Source organism: Grammomys surdaster, unplaced genomic scaffold (assembly GCF_004785775.1).
Source record: "Grammomys surdaster isolate TR1022 unplaced genomic scaffold, NIH_TR_1.0 125742, whole genome shotgun sequence".
In the NCBI taxonomy this organism is placed as follows: domain Eukaryota; kingdom Metazoa; phylum Chordata; class Mammalia; order Rodentia; family Muridae; genus Grammomys; species Grammomys surdaster.
In genome coordinates, this window is record NW_021620574.1 from 1,160,207 (window position 1) to 1,180,918 (window position 20,712).

Here is a 20,712-nt window from a genome sequence, read left to right on the forward strand (position 1 = left end):
GTGGATATTTATGACATACATACAGCACGTGGATATTTATGACATACGTACATGTAAGAATAATTAAGGAGAAAGAGGCCACAACTTTGAGATAGGAGGGGGCAGAACATGGAAGAGGTTAGGCGGGGTAAGAAATGACATAATTATACTTTAATATATTTTAAATGTACATTTTCATTTTTATTTTGAGATATATTTATGTTGGGTAGTGGTGGTGCACACCTTTAATCCCAGCGCTCAGAAGCAAATGAATCCCTGAGTTCGAGGCCAGCCTACTCTACGGTCTACAGATCAAGTTCCAGGACAGCCAGGACTGTACAAAGAAACCCTGTCTCCAAGAATGGGTGGGGGGAGGAATTTATTTTTATTTCTTCAAATTTCTTCGAATTCATCAGAAATAACTCTATGAAAAAATACAATAAAGGGACTGAAGAAGTGGCTCAGTGGTTGGGAGCCCCGGCTGCTCCTCTAGAGGACCCAAGTTCAATTCCCAGCACCTACATGGCGGCTCACAACTGTCTGCAAGGCTAGTTCCAAGGAATATGCATATGCATGCAGACAAAATACCAATACATAAAACTAAAATAAAAATACAATTGATAGCTCAGTGTATGTCAAGAATGCTCACAATATATTATACAACACAACATGCCTATTAACAAGAGAAAACCATGGAAGTTACTCCTACGAACTTCATTCATTCATTCATTCATTCATCCATCCATCCAATATGTATGGGTGATTGATTAGCTGCATGTATGTCTGTGTACCATGCGCATACAGCACCAAGTCCAGAGAGGGTGTCAGAGCTCCTGGATCTGGAGTCACAGAGGACTGCAGGCCTGAGCCTTCTTGTGGGCGCTGGGAACTGAATTTTGATCCTCTGGAAGATTAGTCAGTGCTCTTAACCACTAAGCCACTGACCCAGCATCTCTTGGAAACTTCTTTATTGCATCATATAAAACAAGCACACACGAACCACCCTGTGCCTGTGGGAACCCTGGACGCCTTCATACACAAATGACATCGTGCTCCAGTGTCAAAGGTTACAGAGGTCTGGGAGTCCTCCCTCACCCTAGTGTCTGTCTGTAATAAACGGCGTCCTTGGTAACAAGCAAGGACTCAGCCTAAAGTTACTGTCATAGTTGACACAAATAACAGACAAGGAGATTAGACAGAAATTTAAAGGGGAAATCTGGAAATAAAACTAGAGAACCTTGAAGTGTTCCACAGATTCAAGATAACGATGTCAGAGTCAAAACCTCCTAAATGTCTCTGGCTGACCCTCATGAAGAATACATTAAACCATACTCTGAAAGAGTCTCAGTTTAGAAGATACTCCCAACACACACACACACACACACACACACACACACACACACACACACAGAGAGAGAGAGAGAGAGAGAGAGAGAGAGAGAGAGAGAGAGAGAGAGAGAGAGAGAGAGGCAGACACCCCTGCAGGTAAGGTAAGCACAATCGTTAACCAATCATTAACTGGCCACTAAGCAAGGAAACACACACTGGTGTCTTTCTAGTAAACCAAACTTAAGATTTTTTTTTAATTTGAAAATAACAACAAGCTAAGTGTGGTGGCTCATGCCGAATCCTGTAGGCAGATCTCTGTGAGCTTGAGGCCAGACTGGCCTACTCAGCAAGTTCCAGAACAGCCAGGACTATGTAGAACAACAGTGGAGTGGAGTCAACCAGAGCCTAGAGTGCTACAGAGGGCAGAGCTGGAGAAGTGACCCAAGCCTATTGGAGGAGCCCAGAGAGCAAGTGTGGATCCCAGACATTGGAACAAGAAGCTGTAAGGTCTAAGGTGCTTTGGAGACCCCAAGATGTTAGAGATGCCAGAGCTGTGGGAGACCTGCTGAGGAAAGCTGCTAACAGGGAGTGGAAGCAGCCCAGGAGAAGGAAGTTTTTTGCCAGGCAGTGATGGCACACACTTTTAATCCCAGCACTTGGGAGTCAGAGGCAGGCAGATTTATTTCTTAGTTCGAGGCCAACCTGGTCTACAGAGTGAGTTCCAGGACAGCCAGGGCTACACAGAGAAACCCTGTCTTGGAAGGAAAAAAAAAGAAGAAGAAGAAGTTTTCTCCTGGTGAATGCTGATCTGCCAACAGCAGTCAATATGATGAAGGGAGCTGGAGATCTGAAGAGCGCTCTGACATCAGACATGGAGTTTGTAGTTTGCCCAGCTGACTTCTGGTCTTGCTCTGGTCCAGTATTTCCTCACTGTGACATTTTGGAATGGCAATGTACATCCTGTGATGTTGGAGGTATGTGCTCTGCTTTTTGACAGTTAACTGATTGGATGAATCTCAGAAGAGACTCTGAACTTTGGACTTTTAACATTGTTGAGACTGCTATAGACTATGGGGACTTCTGAAGTTGGACTAAATGTATTTTGCATTATGCCATGACTAGGTATGAATCCCCATAGACTCGTGTGTTTGAACAGGCCTGTGGGGGCCACAGAGTGGAATGTGGTGGTTTGAATATGCTTGGTCCAGGGAGTGGCACTATCAGGAGGTGTGGTCTTTGAGACCCTCCTCCTAGCTGCCTGCCAGACAGTCAGTCTTCTGTTTCCCTTCAGAACAAGATGTAGAAGAACCCTCAGCTCCTCTTCCAGTACCATGCCTGCCTGGACCCTGTCATGCTTCCTGCCTTGATGTACTCAACAGTCCCCCATGGACTGAACCTCTGTACCTGAAGTCCCAATCAAATGCTGTCCTTTGTATGAGTTACCTTTGTCACAGTACCTCTTCACAGCAATAGACACCCTAGCTAAGACAAGAACATCTGCTGCTCTCGCAGAAGACTCAGGTTCAATTCCCAGCACCCATATGGTGGCTCACTATTGGTTTGCATCTCGAGCTCCAGGGGACCCAATGCCGCCTTCTAGCCTCCACAGCACCAGGCATGCAAGTGGTTACCAGACATACATGCAGGTAAAACATCCACAAACATAAATTTTTTTTAAAATTCTTAATGTACAGTTTGCAATTACAGTTAAGCATAACTTCTGCAGGAACATTAAAACCACTTCAGACAAAAACTAACCTGCTCCAACTGAATGGCAGACAGCACAGTGGAAGAGAGCAGACAGACAGACAGAGAGCAAGGGGACACGTACCTACGGAAAAGTAATTGCTTTCCTTTTCGTGCGAAGACTTCCAAATAGACATTTTGGAAGTGCTAGCTTTCATCTGCTAAGTCACTAAAACACCCTGAATTATTTAGCAGCGGTTTTAATTAACCTTTCTTCCCTTTTTCCTAGTCAGTTAAATGTTTGTTTTAGCAAATACCAAGAAAAAAATATAATTTAGTAAGGCATCTTAAGGAATAAAATATATATATCCTGTTTTATGATGATGCTTTACATAGTAAACAATACAGATATTTGAAACTATTTTTAAGATTTATTTTTATTGTATTATGTGCATGAGTGTTTCGAAAGCATTTTAAATGCACCACATGGATGCATGCAGGGCAGACAGAGTCCCGAAGAGAGCAACCAGATCCCCTGGAATTGGCATTCTAGAGGAGAACCCCAGGTCCCAACACGAGCAGAGCAGCAAACGCTCTTGGCTCCTGAGCTCTCTCCAGCCCTATCAAGACTGTGCGCTCAACTACTTAAAGAGACTTTGCATCACTATACTGTGTAATTCATAAAAAGGAAAGGTTGGGGGCACGCCTGTAACCCAGTACCTGGAAGCTGAAGCAAGAAGACTGCTGGGCGCCCAAAGCTGGGATTCATTGCAAAAAAATAAAAACCATCTATTTAACCCATAATGACTTAAGGTTTTGTCTATTTTTCTTCTGTTGTTATTGTTTGAGGCAGATTACCACTATGCACTGGATGAGCTGGCTCTCACAGACTGGCCTGCTTCTGACTCCTCAGTGCTGAGACTAAAGGTATGCATCACCACAACCACACAACGACCACACAATGCGGCTGATTTAAGTATTTGTCTGGCCTGGAACTCACAGTGTGCCTGCCTGCTTGTGTGCAATGCCATGTGACAGGTCACACAGCTATGCTAGCCTGCCTGTACACTTCAACTTGGTAAGCACTGCTTTCACAATGAACCCCCACAACTCCCTCATCACCTGGGCTTTGTTCAAAGTTGTAATATTTTAACAAAACTAACTTTAGACCTGTCAGAAACTGCTGAGCACCTGTCATCTGAGTACCTAGAGGCCAACCTGAGCTACACAGTGAGTTCTCTCTCAAGTCTCTCTCTCTCTCTCTCTCTCTCTCTCTCTCTCTCTCTCTCTCACACACACACACACACACACACACACACACACACACACACACACCGAAAGAAGAGAAGAGAAGCGAGGCTGGGACTGCTGCAGACGGCGACTCGGCAGCCGTGAGCACTTGTTGCTCTTGCACAGCACCCAGGTCTGGATCTCGGCACCCACCCACCCACACGCTGGCTCATAACCAACTTCAACTCCAGTTCCAGGGATCTAACACCTTTTTATACTCATACATATAAAATAAATTTAAATAAAAATTAAAAGGGTAGGATGTAGCTCAGTGGTCAAGTACTTACTTACCCAGAGAGCAGATGAGTCTGGGTTTGCCCTCCAGCACTGAAGAAAAAAAAAATCAGAAACAGCCAGGGGCCCCTGGCAGCACATGCCAATAACCATACCACGCCGAGGCCGAGGCCTGGAGCATCAGCACCAGCCTCAATACATTAGACCCTTAAAGTCAGGACGGAGGAGCATGTCGACAGCACCAGCACTCAGGTGACAGACTGAGTTCGACTGAGCCTGTCTCAGGAAACCACTCCTGGGACTGGAGAGATGGCCCAACAGTTAAGGGCACTGGTTGCTTCAGGTCAGTTCCTAGCACCCACACAGAGGTTCACGTCCATCCCTAACTCCAATTCTAGAGGATGCCTTGTACAGCCTCTTCAGGTACCAGGCACACTTGTGGTGCATAGACTTACATGTAGGCAGCATAGACTTACATGTAGGCAAAATATTCATACACATTAAAGGAAATTCTTTAAAAAAAAAATTAAAACTACTCCTAATATCCAACATTAGATGTCAAAGACAGAGACACATCCAGATGGTAGTACATGTCTAAAAGCACTCAAGGGGCTCAGGGAGAGAGAACTCCAGCTTGAAACCAGCTTCTGCAAGAGCAGCCAGTGCCCTTAACCACTGAGCCCTATTTGTGTATTTGTGAGTGGTGTGCATGACCACAGAGGCCAGAAGGCAGCACTGAATTCCCTGGGGCCGGAGTTCCAGGCGGCTGTGAGCGGCCTGCCTATGTCCTCTGGAAGAGAACAGTCAATGCTCTTGGCTTCTAAGCCATCTTTCCAGCCCCCTTTTTAATAGCCAAACATATGTGGAAATCAGACACGGCTGACAGTTTTTTACTGTTACGTATATTTTCCAAGTTCCTGGATCTCTACTGTTAATACACAGGAAAGGCAATGCACAAATATTACATGGTTAGAAATACGGGTGCTAGACTCTCAGACGTCTGCCTGACTCTGGGCGGCAGAGTCTGAGTCCTGGGGTTAAAGGCGTACGCCACCACCAGCAGGTTGGTACTAGACTCTTAAAACAACTTTCTGTTTAAAGATAGGCTCTCATGCATCCTAGAATAGCCTTGAACTCAGTACATAGCAAAGAACGACCTCAGCAACAGCCTCTACCCTGCAAAGCCTAGACAGGGTTGCCACAACTCCAGATTTATGCATTCTTGTGGGTCGAATCCAGAGCCTCTCGAAAGCCGTGTAAGCACTCTTAACAACTGAGCTACACTCCTAACCTTGAAGCAGCCTGTTGTACTTTTTAACTAATGTTTTATTTTATGTGTATGGGTGGTTTGCTGGCTCGTGTCTGCAGTGCTCCTGTGCCCACAAAAGGCAGAGGGGTGCATCGATCTCTGGTGGTTTGAATGAGAATGACCCAGGCATATATATTTGAATGGCTGGTCCCTAGTTGTTGAACTACCTGCGGAAGGATTAGGAAGTGAGGCTTTCTTTGTTGGAGGAGGTGTGTTGCTTGTGATGGGCTTTGAGGTTTCAAAACCTCACACCAGGCCCAGTCTCTCTCTTCCTTGTCCCTGTGGATCAGACATAAGCTCTAAGCACTCAAGCTACTGCTCCAGTGCCAATCCTGCCTGCCTGCTGCCATATTTCCTACCATGACAGCATGGACTGGCCCTCTGAAACTGTACACAACCCCCAGTCAAATGCTTTCTTTCATAAGTTGCCTTGGCCATGGTATCTCTACAAATAGAACAGGAGCTAAGACAGGTCCCCTGAAACTGGAGTTATGGCTGGTTATGAGCTGCCAAGTGGTTGCTGGGATCTTCTCTGGAAGAGCAGCCCGTGCCGTTACCTGTGAGCTACCTCTTCAGCCCCACTGAAACAACTTCTAATGTAAAATCTCCATTTCAGACTGGTAGCCTGCAGGACGTATACATTCAAACTGGAAACCAGTTCATATTCCCCCAAAGGTTTTTCTCTCGGTGGCTTCACCAGGCTCCGGCTGAGTCACTAGTCACCCTGCTGCTCAGTTCTGAATGATGGGTTCACTGCTGGCTTATCTTGTTTCCTTCCTTTTTCTAGACTCAGGATCTTACTATGGAGTCTATACTGGCCTGGAATTCACAATGTTATTGCCTCGGCCTGCTGCATTCTAGGATTACAGACTTGTACCAGCATGCCTGGTTCCATTTACATTTTTATGCTTGCTCACTGTCTCAACGGTCCATTTGTGCCTGGTTCCACTTTCTAGTAGTACACAGACAGAAGGGCATCTTATTACAAACGATAAAAGAAACAGCAAGTCAAAGATGCTCATCAGAGAAATGGGGCCTCAAGAGCGTGGCGCTGCCCGGGACCCCAGCACTGGGAGGATGAGGCGACAGCAGGGCCTCAAGTTTGAGTCCAGCCTGAGCCACAGAGCAAGAACCAGGCCAGCCAGGCTGTCCAGCAAGACTCTGCTTCAGAAGAACAAAACAAAAATCAGGGGTTGGATGTGAGATGGCTCAAGGGGGGCAGCACTTGCTACCCAGACCTGAAAACCTAAGTTTCATCCCTGGACCCCACAAGACAGAGAGTGGTACAAATCTCAAAGGTTGCCCTCTGATGTGTATGCACTCTGACATCTGCATGCACACCATAAACAGACAATAATAAAGAAACAGGTAAATGATCTTTAGAAGGGAATACACAACCTGTAATAAAATAAATGGATAAAAATACCTACATACATAAAATAAGACTCATTCAGTCCAATGGTATTGCAGACACAAGTCACAGAAATGGGTACAGAGGCCTGGTGAAGGGCAGGGAGAGCTCAGGACAATGCTGAGTAACATACGGAGAGAGAGGGCATCACACGGCATCTGAATAACCCCTAGTTGCTGAATACACACGCTCCGAACCACTTATTCCAGGAAAATATCCAGGTTTAGATTTGTGTTCAGCTTTCTGTATACTCTGCTTAAGACAACTATCCCACTCTAAATCACAGCATAACGAAACAAGCAGTCTACCTACAGCCCTGTCAGAAAATAGTCATGGAGTCAAGGTGGCACAGTGACGAACTCCCCTGGTCCCACGACTCAGCTGGCTGAGGCAGGAGGATTAGGTTTGAGGCTACACTGGACTACACAGTAAGACCTTACTGAACAAACAAAAGATCCTCCCAGCAGAGTAAGGGTCTAAGTCAACACTGACTTTGACCTCCTGTCTTCTGTCTTCTCTGACCGGCTCACACAGCCGCGTAAAGACAATGGTGATCCAGGGCCGGCCGCCCAGCTCAGCTGGGAGACTGCTTGCCTCCCAAGTTCCCCGGCATCGAGTAGGGATAGGGAGAGCCATGCATCGCTAGCACCGTGAAATGGAAAGAGAGGGCTTCCCCAACGACCTCCCAAAGACATTCTGTGGCATTTACACGCAACTGTCTCGTAACAGGACGGAATGAAGGAACAACTGTCTAAACATCAGCTAGAACTGGAGGATGACTAGATGATCTCCTGAGATGCTCCGGGAGAGTTAAACACTGAGAGCCTTGTACAGCAAGTTCAGTTAATGCTCAATTTATTCAAAGCACCTTTAATGTTCAGTCTTCCTTTGTAAACGGCTCTGTAACTGATAGCTGCTAGACCCATCCCTCATTCCCACCAGACTTCAGGGAAGGACAGCCAACCAAGGCTCCTCTCATGAGCACCTGCTGCTCTCAACTCCCCGTAGCTACCTTGAGGAATCTGCAGAGCAGCCACGGCTGCTTGCTGCTTCACCAGGCACTGTCTCAGCCACAAGAGCTTCAAACAGCTGGTGCTGGACATCTGCTGGCCTCACAGGTCTCAGTGGATCCAAGTGACCCCGGCGGCTATTTTCACCCAGGCTAGAAAAGCAGCAACTCCCTTGGTAGGCCAGCAGGAGGCCTGGGGCTGGTGCAAATACAGCTTTTCATTTGTGAGCTGCGCCACGATTGGTGGAAATAAATCCTTCGGACGAGGGACTCTGGTGTGACTGGCACAGAGTCCTTCATTTACATGAAAGTCTACCGTAACAGACACAAATCCCCTGTTACTCCCTGCTGTTACATCTGGCCCAGTAAAAGGCTTGTCTCTGCTGCTGGTGGTGTATACCTATAATCACAGCACTCTAGAGGCTGAGGCAGGAGGATTGATCCAAAAGCTGGAAAACAGAGACAGCATCAACAGGAGGAAGCGCTGATGAACCTACACCCACTGAATTGAAAGACGGAACACAGGGTCCTGGAATGATCACCTGAATAGATGTCAGTCAGCACGGACACATGCCTTCAAGCTGGGACAGAACCGGTCGAGCAAGAAACACCTAGTACTCAAGGAAACAGTGCTTGAGTAATTTACTCTTCCAGACAGCTTGCCTCTGGATACCCTAACCTGTGGCTGGTGACTCAGAGGTGAAATCTAAGAAAAGGGAGGCAATTATAGGAGAGACAAAGGTAAAAGAAGATGTGGCTAGGGCAGAGGAAGAGGAACTCCTAACTGACAGCGTCTCTCAAGTTTCAAAAAGATAGGCAATTTGGGTTTTTTTTTTAACAGTTTTTTTATTAATTATTTTTTATTTTTACGTTTATGTGTTTGTGGGTTCATGTACCCAACATGCATGCAAAATCCTGTAGAACAGAAGAGGACATCATATCCCCTGGAACTGGAGTTACAGGTGGAGTCACCATGTGGGTGCTGGGATTCAAACCTAGGTCCTCTGGAAGAACACTCAATGCTTTTAACCCCAATTTGGTTTTGTGGGGTTTTGTTTTGTTTTTGTTATGTGTATTCATGTCTGTGTATCTCCCATGTGTGTACGGATGCTCACAGAGGCCAGAAGAAGGCATGAGATCCTCTGGAGCTGGGGCTGCAGGCAGCTCTGAGACACTCCACATGGGTGCTAGGAACCAAACTGTGCTTTAGCTGCCAAGTACCTCTCTACAGCCCCCAATTTAATATATTTCTTTTTCTTTTTTTTTTAAGATCTATTTATTTATTATATATGAGTACACTGTAGCTGTCTTCATGCACACCAGAAGAGGGCATCAGATCTCATTACAGATGGTTGTGAGCCACCATGTGGTTGCTGAGATTTGAACTCAGGACCTCTGGAAGTGCAGTCAGTGCTCTTAACCACTGAGCCATCTCTCCAGCCCAATATATTTCTTGTACAGGTTCTTTCTGTCAGTTTTTAACAAACATAAACTTAGAGGGAAGAATATAAAACTCAGGCAGAGTCTTACTACTTCTTTTTGGTTGTTAGTACTAGGGAGAGAAGCCAGTTCCTCATACACACTAGGCAAGTACTTTACCCCTGAGCTATGTATACCTTACCAGCCTTCTTGTCCAAAAATAAAATAAGTTTTTTTTTAGATTGGGTCTCATATAGCTCAAGCTAGCTATATGATTCACGATGTAGCCAACACTGGCCTTGAGCATCCTCTGCCTGGGCCCTGAGGTCTGGGACCAAAGACACCACAGCGCCCAGCCCTGAGCTCTGGGACCAAAGACACCACAGTGCCCAGCCCTTTCTAGCCCACTTTTGTCCTTTATCACCAGTTGAGCAGGCTGAATGCAGAACAAGGACAACAGAAGGAGCAGCAAGTGGTAGCAGGCTGAGGACAGCAGCAGAGACATTGGCAGCAGTGTCAACTGAGCAGAGGCTGCAGGGACATCAAGGGACAAAGGAAGAGAGAAGCTACAGGGCCAGGTCAATGTAAGACTTCCAAAGAGGTGCCAACTCTAAGGAGACAAGGAGTTCAGATACCCTAGGTATGAGGACTATAAAACTGGCAAGAGCTGAGGATCGTGATATCCTGGACCTAGGATCCCGAAGGCTGTCACTCAGGGCCAAGGATTGGCACCTGAGGCTTATCCAAGAGCCATCTGCTGTTCCTTGCTGAGTGGGCTGCCCCACACTGCTGCTGGAAGCTGAGGCTTGTGATTAACTGCCACCCAATGGTGGTTAAGTAAAGCCCAGAGCAACACACCTCAACTAGCCGGCCTAAAATTGTATGGCGATGTCTTCTAAAACTTAGAGCAAGAGGCCCCAGTTTCAGGGCTTAGGGCTACCAGTCTCTGGATCTACCACATCAGCCTCTAAACTGGCACCCGAGGGCTCAAGGACTATCAGCACGGAAAGAGCTTTTCTTTGCCTACCCACAATTCCTAGCTGGGTAAAGCATTAGGACCCCAGACAGCTGACTGGTAACAAGGGCACTGAGGATGAGTTAGACACTGAGGATTCAAGGCATTAATTAAAGGCAAAATACCAACACCGACAGTTGAAACTTTAATTGACAATAATCTCTGTAGCCTCGCCTACTTTGGAAAAAGTAAGCAGTATTTTCTGCAATGCAGGTCACAGTTGGGAAATGTAATGGTAACTGTGGTATCAGCTGATATTTATTGAGTGCAAACCATGTACACTAACAGAGGTAAGTGTTCCTAGCCACTGAGGTTCAACAGTCATAGGGAATCTGAAACAGGGGCGTTAAGTGCCCATAGCTAGCACCAGGCCAGCCTTGGTTACACAGAGACCAAGGCTGTCTCAAAATGAATTGATGGATTTAATTAATTCTAAAAATGGGCAAAAGGCGTCAAATTCATTCCTCTAGAGAAGACACAAAAAGGTAAACAACACATGATACAATATTCAACTGTGGGCTGAAAAATTAGATGTCTGAGTGCTGAAGAGTACTTATGCCCTTCCAAAGACTGCGGGTTCAATTCCCAGCACCCACATGGCAGCCCATAACTGTGGGTAACTCCAGTTCTAGGGGATATGGTGCCTTCCTCTGTTCTTCATAGACTGCTGCACACACGAGGCACATAAATTCATGCAAACGTTGTGTGTGTGTGTGTGTGTGTGTGTGTGTGTACAGATACATATAGTTTTTCTTTTTTGTTTTTTGTTTTTTTGTTGTTTTTTTGAGACAGGGTTTCTCTGTGTAGCCCTGGCTGTCCTGGAACACACTCTGTAGACCAGGGTGGCCTCGAACTCAGAAATCCACCTGCCTCTTCCTCCCAAGTGCTGGGATTAAAGGCGTGCGCCACCACCGCCCGGCATCATATAGTTTTTCTTAAAAGATGTTCAATATCATTAGTCACTGAAGCATAAATCAGGACCACATGGTGGCTCACAACTATCTGTAATGGGATCTGATGCCCTCTTCTGGTGTGTCTGAAGATAGCTACAGTGTACTCATATACATAAAATAAATAAATAAATAAAAATATGCAGGTGGGATTACAAAGCAACTTACTGTACAGGTATAACCACACAGAATAAGCAGAAAAGCCACTTGTACAACACACTAGTGCATACTTAGAGTCTAAGTAACAGTATGCCAGCAAGAACCAGCTGTGTGCTAACCACATCGACAAGCTATAATCACAGACCAAGTGGATAATTCAAGGAAAAACAGTGCTCTAGGGTTAAGAGTAGGTTTAAAACAGCAGCAAGCCAATTACTACTGAACAGGACCAAGCAGTCAACATAGAAGACACTGCAGGTTTTACAAACTGATGTTTTCACTATTACCCACACCAAAGGAACTGATATCAGCAGTGTTTTCAAGCTTAAAATATTCTTTCATACACATACACACACACACACACACTCACACACTCACTTAACTACATTATACAGTGGTCTTATCCTAAATCTCCTCCTTAGTCCCAACACTTTTTAGCCTAACTAAAGAATGCACGCACATATATACACTCCACTGCCAATAATCATGTTATTCTTCTGATTGAATAATGTTTTTTTTTTTTGTTTTTTGTTTTTTTTTTTTTTTTTTTTTTTCGAGACAGGGTTTCTTTGAGTAGCCCTGGCTGTCCTGGAACTCACTCTGTAGACCAGGCTAGCCTCGAACTCTCGAACTCAGAAATCCGCCTGCCTCTGCCTCCCAAGTGCTGGGATTAAAGGCGTGCGCCACCACCGCCCGGCCTGAATAATGTTTTTAAAAACTCCATATTAGGGCTGGAGAGATGGCTCAGCAGTTAAGAACACTGACTACTCTTCTAGGGGTCCTGAGTTCAATACCCAGCCCTCTTCTGGTGTGTCTGAAGAGAGCAATGATATACTCATATATATAAAATCAATAAATCAATAAATAAATCCTTTTTTAAAAAAAGATTTTATTTGTTTACCTATTTATTTTATGAGTACACTGTCACTGTCTTCAGACACACCAGAAGAGGGCATCAGATCCCATTACAGATGGTTGTGAGCCACCATGTGGTTGCTGGGAATTGAACTCAGTACTCCTGGAAGAGCAGTCAGTGCTCTTAACCACTGAGCCAACTCTACAGACCAAATAAATAAATCTTTAAAAAAAAAAAAAAAGGAAGAAAGAAAGAAACTGCTTATTACCAGAAATCCAATGTTAACTTAGGGTCTGGGTCAGTAAAAACGCTTCCTGCAACTGGTGAAAAATCCCCCACCACATTCCTAATCTACTTGTACCTAACTACAAATTCGCCACAGGACACTGCCTATATACTACGCTAAGCTACATCTTCACTCCAAGAATGTCTTAAAGGTTTGGAGCTTCCACAGAATGTGAACAGCAATGACGTGCACATCAGACCCCTCTCTACTAGCTGCCGAGCTGCACGTGAACACTTGACCGTAAATGCCGTCCTCTGGCGAAGCCTCCCTGTTCAGCAAACCAAGGACAAAGGGTTTATAAACTTCAAATGTCTAAGAGCTCAGATCAACTCAACTATCCAGCAACTGACCTGAGCTTCACAGAGACCCCTCCACTGCTAAGTGTAGCCTCACTACGTTTCCACAAAGCTCCAGGCAAACAGCATATGAACCCAGAGTCACTCTGAGACCCAATAATCATAGGCAAGATAGAGGCATAATTAACCTCCATGGGACATTTAGAAAAAAGAAAATGGGAGGTGAGACCATCCTAAGGGACAGTTTGCTATAGCTATTTTAACCTTTCTATTTGGTATTACGTGACAACTCAGACCCATGAAAAGAAAGAAACCGGATCAAATGACTTCAATTTAACTTTCTGTTCTATTCAAGCGTCCCAGCGAGCGATCACAAATATTTGAAGTAGCGAGGTGTGGTGGCATACCTCTATAATCTCAGGATACAGAGGCAGAGGGATTGTCTGGATTGGCTCAAGTTTCCAGGCAGGTCTCCCATTACACAGGAGACTTGAGACCAGACCAGCCTAAACAGTGAGACCCAGTCTAAAAACAAAAACTAAACAACAACAACAATCAGCATATGTCCAGCAGGCGGACCATCTTCAATAAATCAACTAAATATAAAAGATCAACAGCAACCAGCAACTGGTACAGGAGAAACCTCTGTAAAGGAAGAAGAAAGCACACCCAGGCAGTGAACGGAAAATGTGCTACACTACGGACTTTTTCTTACAGCTACATCGTTCTGAAGCACTCACATTTACACATGTGGATGAAAAGATCTGTACGGGATGAACAGTTCCTTCTCCCACAGAAAAGCTGACCAAGACATTTCCTTTAAAATCATTTCTACTGCAAGGGTCCAGCCAGGTACAGACAAAGTTAGTGAGCAAGCACCACTCCTTATACATAAGTTGAGTGCTACCTTCAGCCAGGCAAGTAATAAAATTACCATTTTGAAGTAACTAAACTTTCTCAAAACATTAAATGTGTAGAGGCAGGCATGTGACCCATATCTGGAAGGGAAAGGTAAGAGGGCTATCTTGAGTTCAAGGCCAACCTGGAAGGCTGACATGGGGACACATTCCTTTAATCCCAGGCAGGTAGATCTCTGTGAGTTCCAGGTCAGCCTGGTCTACATATTGAATTCCAGGCCAACCAGGGCTCTACGGAGGGACCCTGTTTCAGAAACAAACCAAACAAACACAAAGCCAATCTGGACTACATATTAAATTCTATTCCACTTTGGGCTAGAGAGAGAAAGAAAGGGAAAGAGAGAGAGAAAGAGAGAGAGAGAGGGAGGGGGGAAGGGTGGGAAGGCCAGGCATAGTGGCACGTGCTTGTGTCCCAGCACTTGCATAGCAGAGGCAGACAAGAGGATCGGGAATTCAAAATCATCTAAGCTGTACGTTAAGTCTGAGGCCTGCCTGGGCTACAGCAACCTGATCTCAAAGAAAAAAAAAAAAAAAAGGCACGTTCCTGGGTCATACAGCAATTCTTCACTGTTATAGCTGTATTTTGTGAGACAGTCTAGTACTACAGCCCAGGCTGCCCTTGAACTAGAGGCAAGCCTCCTGATCCAGTCCCTGGAGTTTTCGATTGCAGGCACAAGCCACAACACCTTGCTTGATCCAGCAACATCACTAAAAACTGAACGTAAGGACTCTAGGTATTATTCATAATAGCCCAAAGGCATCAAGCAACCTAGATGCCCACTGAGGATGGAAAAACAAATTAGCAGTGTTGCAGGATGCTCTAGTGAACACCTGGGCTCAGCTACTCAGAGGATGAAGCAAGAGGCTTATTTGAACCCAGGAATTCAATGGCTTAGCACATATGGCCCTAAATTCAACCCCCAGTGCACGCAGACCATGTACACACACACACACACACACACAATGTGAGAGAGAGAGAGAGAGAGACAGACAGACAGACAGACAGGCAGGGACAAATACAGGATTCCATTATCTACAGAATGCACAGAATACTTTCCCTCACAGGGACAGGAGACAAACAGAAGAATCATGGTTGACAGAGGCTCAGCAGAGACGGAGAAAGAGGAGTTGATATTTAGCATGCAGTGACTGTTTTCATTTTGGAAGAAAAAAGTTCAGACAGATGATGGTGTCCAGCCATGAGAGTATCTATGCTGCAGTCTGTACATTAAAATGGTCAAAACGTCCTCTAACCTGACTCTGGTTTAATAAATTAGTAAAAGTTTGTGGTTTGTTTATTTGCTTGTTTGTTTGAGACAGAGTCTTCCCTGTGTAGACCTGACTGAGCTAGATTTATATTTTACCAAAGTAATAAACAAAAAACCAAACAAACAAGAAAGAATAGTTAACCCTTTATGGCAAAAACATATTAAAAAACAAAAACAACCAACAAAAACAAAAACGGTAAGGTGACCGACCAGGCACACTGTGCTGACTAGAGCCCAGATGGTTTACCCAGAAAGTCAGGCCCTCAGTACAAAGGGAACCGACAGGCATCTTCCTAATGCTGAACTGAACACAGCTAAGGAAGCTGAGCCCTATTCTACATGAGGTCTTTTGGTCACGTGATGAAGGGGTGCTTCCTTCCCTGAGGCAAAACAAACAAGGGCCTTTCCTACCAACTTCCCCTGAAAGCAGCAAGACTGATCTGAGCAGCTGTACTTCTAAGAGAAAAGTAATGCAGTCCGAAAGACCAGTAGCTTTGTCATTCCCGGCTTCAGTGTGCTGGTTCTACAATGGGAAACTACGGGTAACAACTTAAAAAAAAAAAAAAAAGTACATAGAGATTTCTTCTGATACCAATATTGAGTGATTGTTCAGCACCTGGAACACATAAAACCTCAACAAAAGAAAATGACCTCCCCTCCCCTTCCCTCCCCTCCCCTCCCCTCCTGTTATTCACTAGCATCTGTAGCCTGATCAGCCTCTAAGGAGCAGGCTGGTGTTTTGGCCAGTAACCTACAGCTCCTCCCTCAGGCCCCAGCTGTTTCTCTGTTCCATCCATTCTGGGTTTCCTGTCTATATTTAGACATAATACGGGTATCAACTGCGGGATCAACAGGTGCTTGGAGAGCTCTTGAGCACTGAGCAGTTTTCAATTGTTTTCCCAAGTTAATTGGTTCTGGCTCTGCAACCGGCTGCCTTGACTCCTCCAAGTATGAGTACCATGCGCCACACTTCTTCAACCAGACAGGACAGAAAAAGTGTCATCACAGGACAAACCTCAGTGAGATTCATTTTAGCACTATCACCAGAACCCTAGAAGCCTTCAAAACCACGGGAGCAGCAAACTCTTCAAAGATTCTACAGATGGAGTTACTCTACAAACCAATCCCAGCAAAAAGCACCATTTGTCGTCAAGACGGATGTTCACATGCCTGTAGTCGCAACATCTGGAGGGCTGAGGCTGAAGACTAAGGAGAGACTGGGCTGTATTACAAGACCATCTCCAGAAGGACAGAGGATGGGAGGGGAGGCAAGACTCAAGTTTCAACTGGTTCATTCTGCTTTACAGCAGTATGGCTTAGCAGTTAGCTCTTCCAATAGTTTGGTTCCCACGTCAGGAAGCTCATGGCTAACTCCAGCTCCAGCATACACACACAGGGACAGACATAGACATATAGACAGACAGACAGACACACACACACTCGAGCTCAAAATCTGTTTTGAAAAGGGTGGATATGCCAGTTCATTCCTCCAATGCCAACAGTTGGGAGGCTGAGGTGGGTGGCAAGTGTGAGCCATAACACGAAACCTGTGTCAGAAGAGTAAGAGAGGACCGCAGGACGTGGCCTGGTGGCACATGTTACTCCCAGTGCTCAGGAGTCAGAGGTGGATGGCTCTCTGTGAGTTCCCAGTCAGCAGGGGCTACAGCGAGACTGCCTCAAAAGAAAAGGCGAAAATACAAGAGACGAGGGGGACCGTCAGTCAGCTCAGTCAGCTGACAGAGTACGCAGCCCTAGGTTCCATGCCACACCATGCCACACTGCAGGTCTGTAATCCCCTGTAATCCTGGCCTGCAGGAGGTGGGAGGAGCAGGAGGACTGAAAAATTAAAGAAGCCGTGCAAACAGAGAAAGGTCTGGGTCCAATGTCCTCACACTCACTCATTCTGTGATCGTAGCAAATTATTTAATCTCTAAATTTATTTACTTGTTTTTTTTTTTTTCCCTAAACAAGATTTCTTGCCGGGCAGTGGTGGCACACGACTTTAATCCAGCACTTGGGAGGCAGAGACAGGTGGATTTCTGAGTTCGAAGCCAGCCTGGTCTATAGAGTGAGTTCCAGGACAGCCAGGGATAGGGATACACAGAGAAACCCTGTCTCGAAAACCACAAAAAAAAAAAAAAAAAAAAAAAAAAAAAGATTTCTTTTTGTAGCCTGGCTATCCTGAAAAATCGCTCTGTAGACCAGGCTGGCCTCAAACTCAAGAGATCTGCCTGCCTCCGCTTCCTGAGTGCAGGGATTAAAGGCATGCTCCACGACTGCCTGGATTTTTTTTTTAATCTCTAAATTTATAAAGCGAATTCTATTAAATGTGATTATTAATTAAATGAGATTATACATGAAAAAGCAATCTTAGCACTTTGCCTAGCCCACTAAAGGGTCAAGAGCCACACATCACCATTGAGGACGCTATACTCTCTCAGGTCTCTTTGACCTGGGGAGACGAGGGGTGAGACCTGGGCTTCCCGTAGTGCAAGTCCAAGATGATCTCAAACTATGCAGGCAAAGATGGACGCCCTTGAGCCTCTGACCCTCAGGAAGCTTCCCAAGTGTGGAGATTGTACTCCTGCAATCTGTACTTCTCAAGTAGTGCATCTGGCTTCTCACTCGACTCCTGTATAAATACCATTTATCCAGGCATGGCTGCTTCGCCTCATGTGCCTGTAACACCAGAACTCTGGAGGCTGAGACAGAATTCATTACAAATCACAGGCCAGCTTGGGCTACAGAGTGATAGCGTCTCTAAAATGTTTTTTAAATTTTACATACAATTTAGAGACCTGGCAAACGGCTCTAGTGGTTAAGCATATGTACTGCTCTTGCAAAGGTCCAGAGTTTGATTCCTAGTACCCACTTCGGGAGGCTCAACACCGACTCATCCCCAGTTCCAGGGAATCCCACCCCCTCTTCTGGCTGCACTGGAATGCACAAACACACTGACACACACATCATTTAAAATAATAAGAATTTCTTTTTAAATTTTTAAATTTTTTCCATTTGTTTTTATCTTGTTGTTGTTGTTGTTGTTTTTCAAGATAGGATTTCTTTGCATGGCCCTGGCTGCCTGGAACTCACTCTGTAAACCAGGCTGGCCTGGAACTCACAGAGATCTGCCTGCTTCTGCTTCCTGAGTGCTGGGATTAAAGACATGCACTGCCACCATTGGGTTATAAATAAGAATTTTTAAAGGTATATTTTAGATCATGATTTTATAAGGATATTTATAAGGTAGCCTAATGCCGCCTGCTATCAGAAACACAGCTGAAAACTATAAACCGATGACTGCCCCGAAATTTTAGTTTAGATGAGTCAGCAAAACTTCATGGCTCACAAATGAAAAGCTTTTAATGCACACATCTATGAATGCATAATGATAATTATAGCTTCGGAATCAGTGATCGTCTAGTCAATGCTGTATCAAATTTGGCCTGGAAATCAAAGTATCAAGAAAATACAAGTCCGGGGCTGGAGAGATGGCTCAGTGGTTAAGAGCACTGACTGCTCTTTCAGAGGTCCTGAGTTCAAATCCCAGCAACCACATGGTGGCTTACAACCATCCGTAATGAGATTCGCTGCCCTCTTCTGGTGTGTCTGAAGACAGCTACAGTGTATTCATATATAATAAATAAAAAAAAAAAAATACAAGTCCTGCATAGTGGCTCACACCTGTAATCCCAGCAGCTGGGAGTATGAGGCAAAAGAACTTCCACTTCAAGGGCAAACTGGGGTTACACAATAGGTCACAAGCCAGCCTAAGTTACAGATAAAGACTAAGACCCCCTCCAAGGGGAGGAGTCTGAGGGGTGTGGGATACAAAGTCCATAACCCAGAAATACTTTTTCACAGTATTCCCAAACCATCTTAACTCAAAATGCAAGAACGTTGAAGCAGCTTGATTATTAGTTATCAGCATCCCTGAACAATTCCTAAAACAAAAAACGCCAAATTCTCTTCCCCAAGCCCAAAACCAGAACTAGATGGTTTAAAAACATTTTCCAGCGGGGAAATTTCTCAATGGGAAATAAAAATTCTAACAAAGGACAGACAACTTAATTATTTTTTTTAAACCCCAGTTATTCATTACTTTTCAGTCCAAACACCTTGAACTCCGCAGTACCGCCGACCTCGCTCATGGTAAAGTATTGCTGGTAATGTGTTCTCTCTTGCTTCAATAAATACGGAGAAATTATGTACAGTAGTCTGCTGAGCTGATCGGGAATGAATATTACAGTTTTGCCTGACAATAAAATGAACTATAAAAAAAATAATAAAATTACCGGGAGACTGGTTTGCAAGCCTTAGCAAAGGGGACAAAACTAACCCACTTTCTGAAACAAAATCCAATCATCTTGGATGAATTGGGAGACGAAGACCCTTTAATGCACCTTTCCTAGGCTCTGCTTTCATTCAAGACCAAACTCGTATTTCTTTGCCTCTCTTTGCCTTTTCTAGTCCGTTTTCCTCTCAAATTGTCCTTCTACCCTTTAAGTCCCATGATGGCACTTGCGTCCTAAGCACCGCTGACACCATGCAGAAGACTTTACACATGCCCATCTCGCCGTACTTCACATTTCAAATGACCCATTATTTCATTCTTTTCGATCCCGCACATAGTTCTTAAATCCAGGACCGCACACACGCTCACGCCGGAGTCCCCCTCACTCCATTGTTTCTCCGGCCTATCCTCCGGAAACTCCCCAACTCGGACCCGTGTGCTTCGCTCGCCCCATTAACCCCAGAAACCCACGGCCCTCTCAACACTGCAGGTCCGGAAGGGCTCCCGGTCCCCCTCCTCTCGGTACCCCAACCCCCAACAACTGCCCCTTCCCTCTTTTCCCTTCCTCGAGCCCTCCCTCCACCTCCGGCCGCTCTCGCCCCCGCCACCCACTTCACCCAACACCCCCAGCCTCACCTAGCCCGGGCTCCCTGCAGCCGCCGCGTCCCCCAGTTCCGGGCTCTGCGTTCCGGACGCTCCCGGGTCTGGGATGAGGAAAGAAGAGCCTCCGCCTCCTCCTCGCCCTCGTCCTCGGGAGCCGCTGCCGTCGCTGCCGCGCTCCTCCCCCAGCTCGCCCAAGGCCCGACGCCGCCCCGCCCCCACCGCCGCCTTCCCCGCTTCCCTCGTCCGCCCGGCGGCGGGCAGAGACTCGCAGGCGCGGCTAGGGCCCGGAGTGCCCGCAGATCTACAGCGACCCTCGCTCGCTCGCCCGCCCGCCCGCCCGCACTCGCGCCGCTCGCCCCCTCGCCCCGCCTCGGAGCCCGCGCGTGCGCGCGCGCGCGCGAG

At 45.8% G+C, this 20,712-nt stretch overlaps 1 protein-coding gene across 2 annotated transcripts in view; it reads right to left on the bottom strand.

Annotated features, from left to right (window-relative positions):
- Spats2 (spermatogenesis associated serine rich 2) overlaps positions 1-20,712 on the bottom strand; it is a 73,373-nt gene that overhangs the window by 51,731 nt on the left and 930 nt on the right. The window contains exon 1 of one of the 2 annotated variants that reach the window (XM_028788316.1): positions 20,344-20,459. The exons of the other annotated variant lie outside the window; for it this stretch is intronic. The gene's annotated coding sequence lies outside the window, so the exon portion shown is untranslated. Of the gene's footprint in view, positions 1-20,343; positions 20,460-20,712 lie in introns of those variants that run through there. 2 annotated transcript variants of the gene reach the window in all.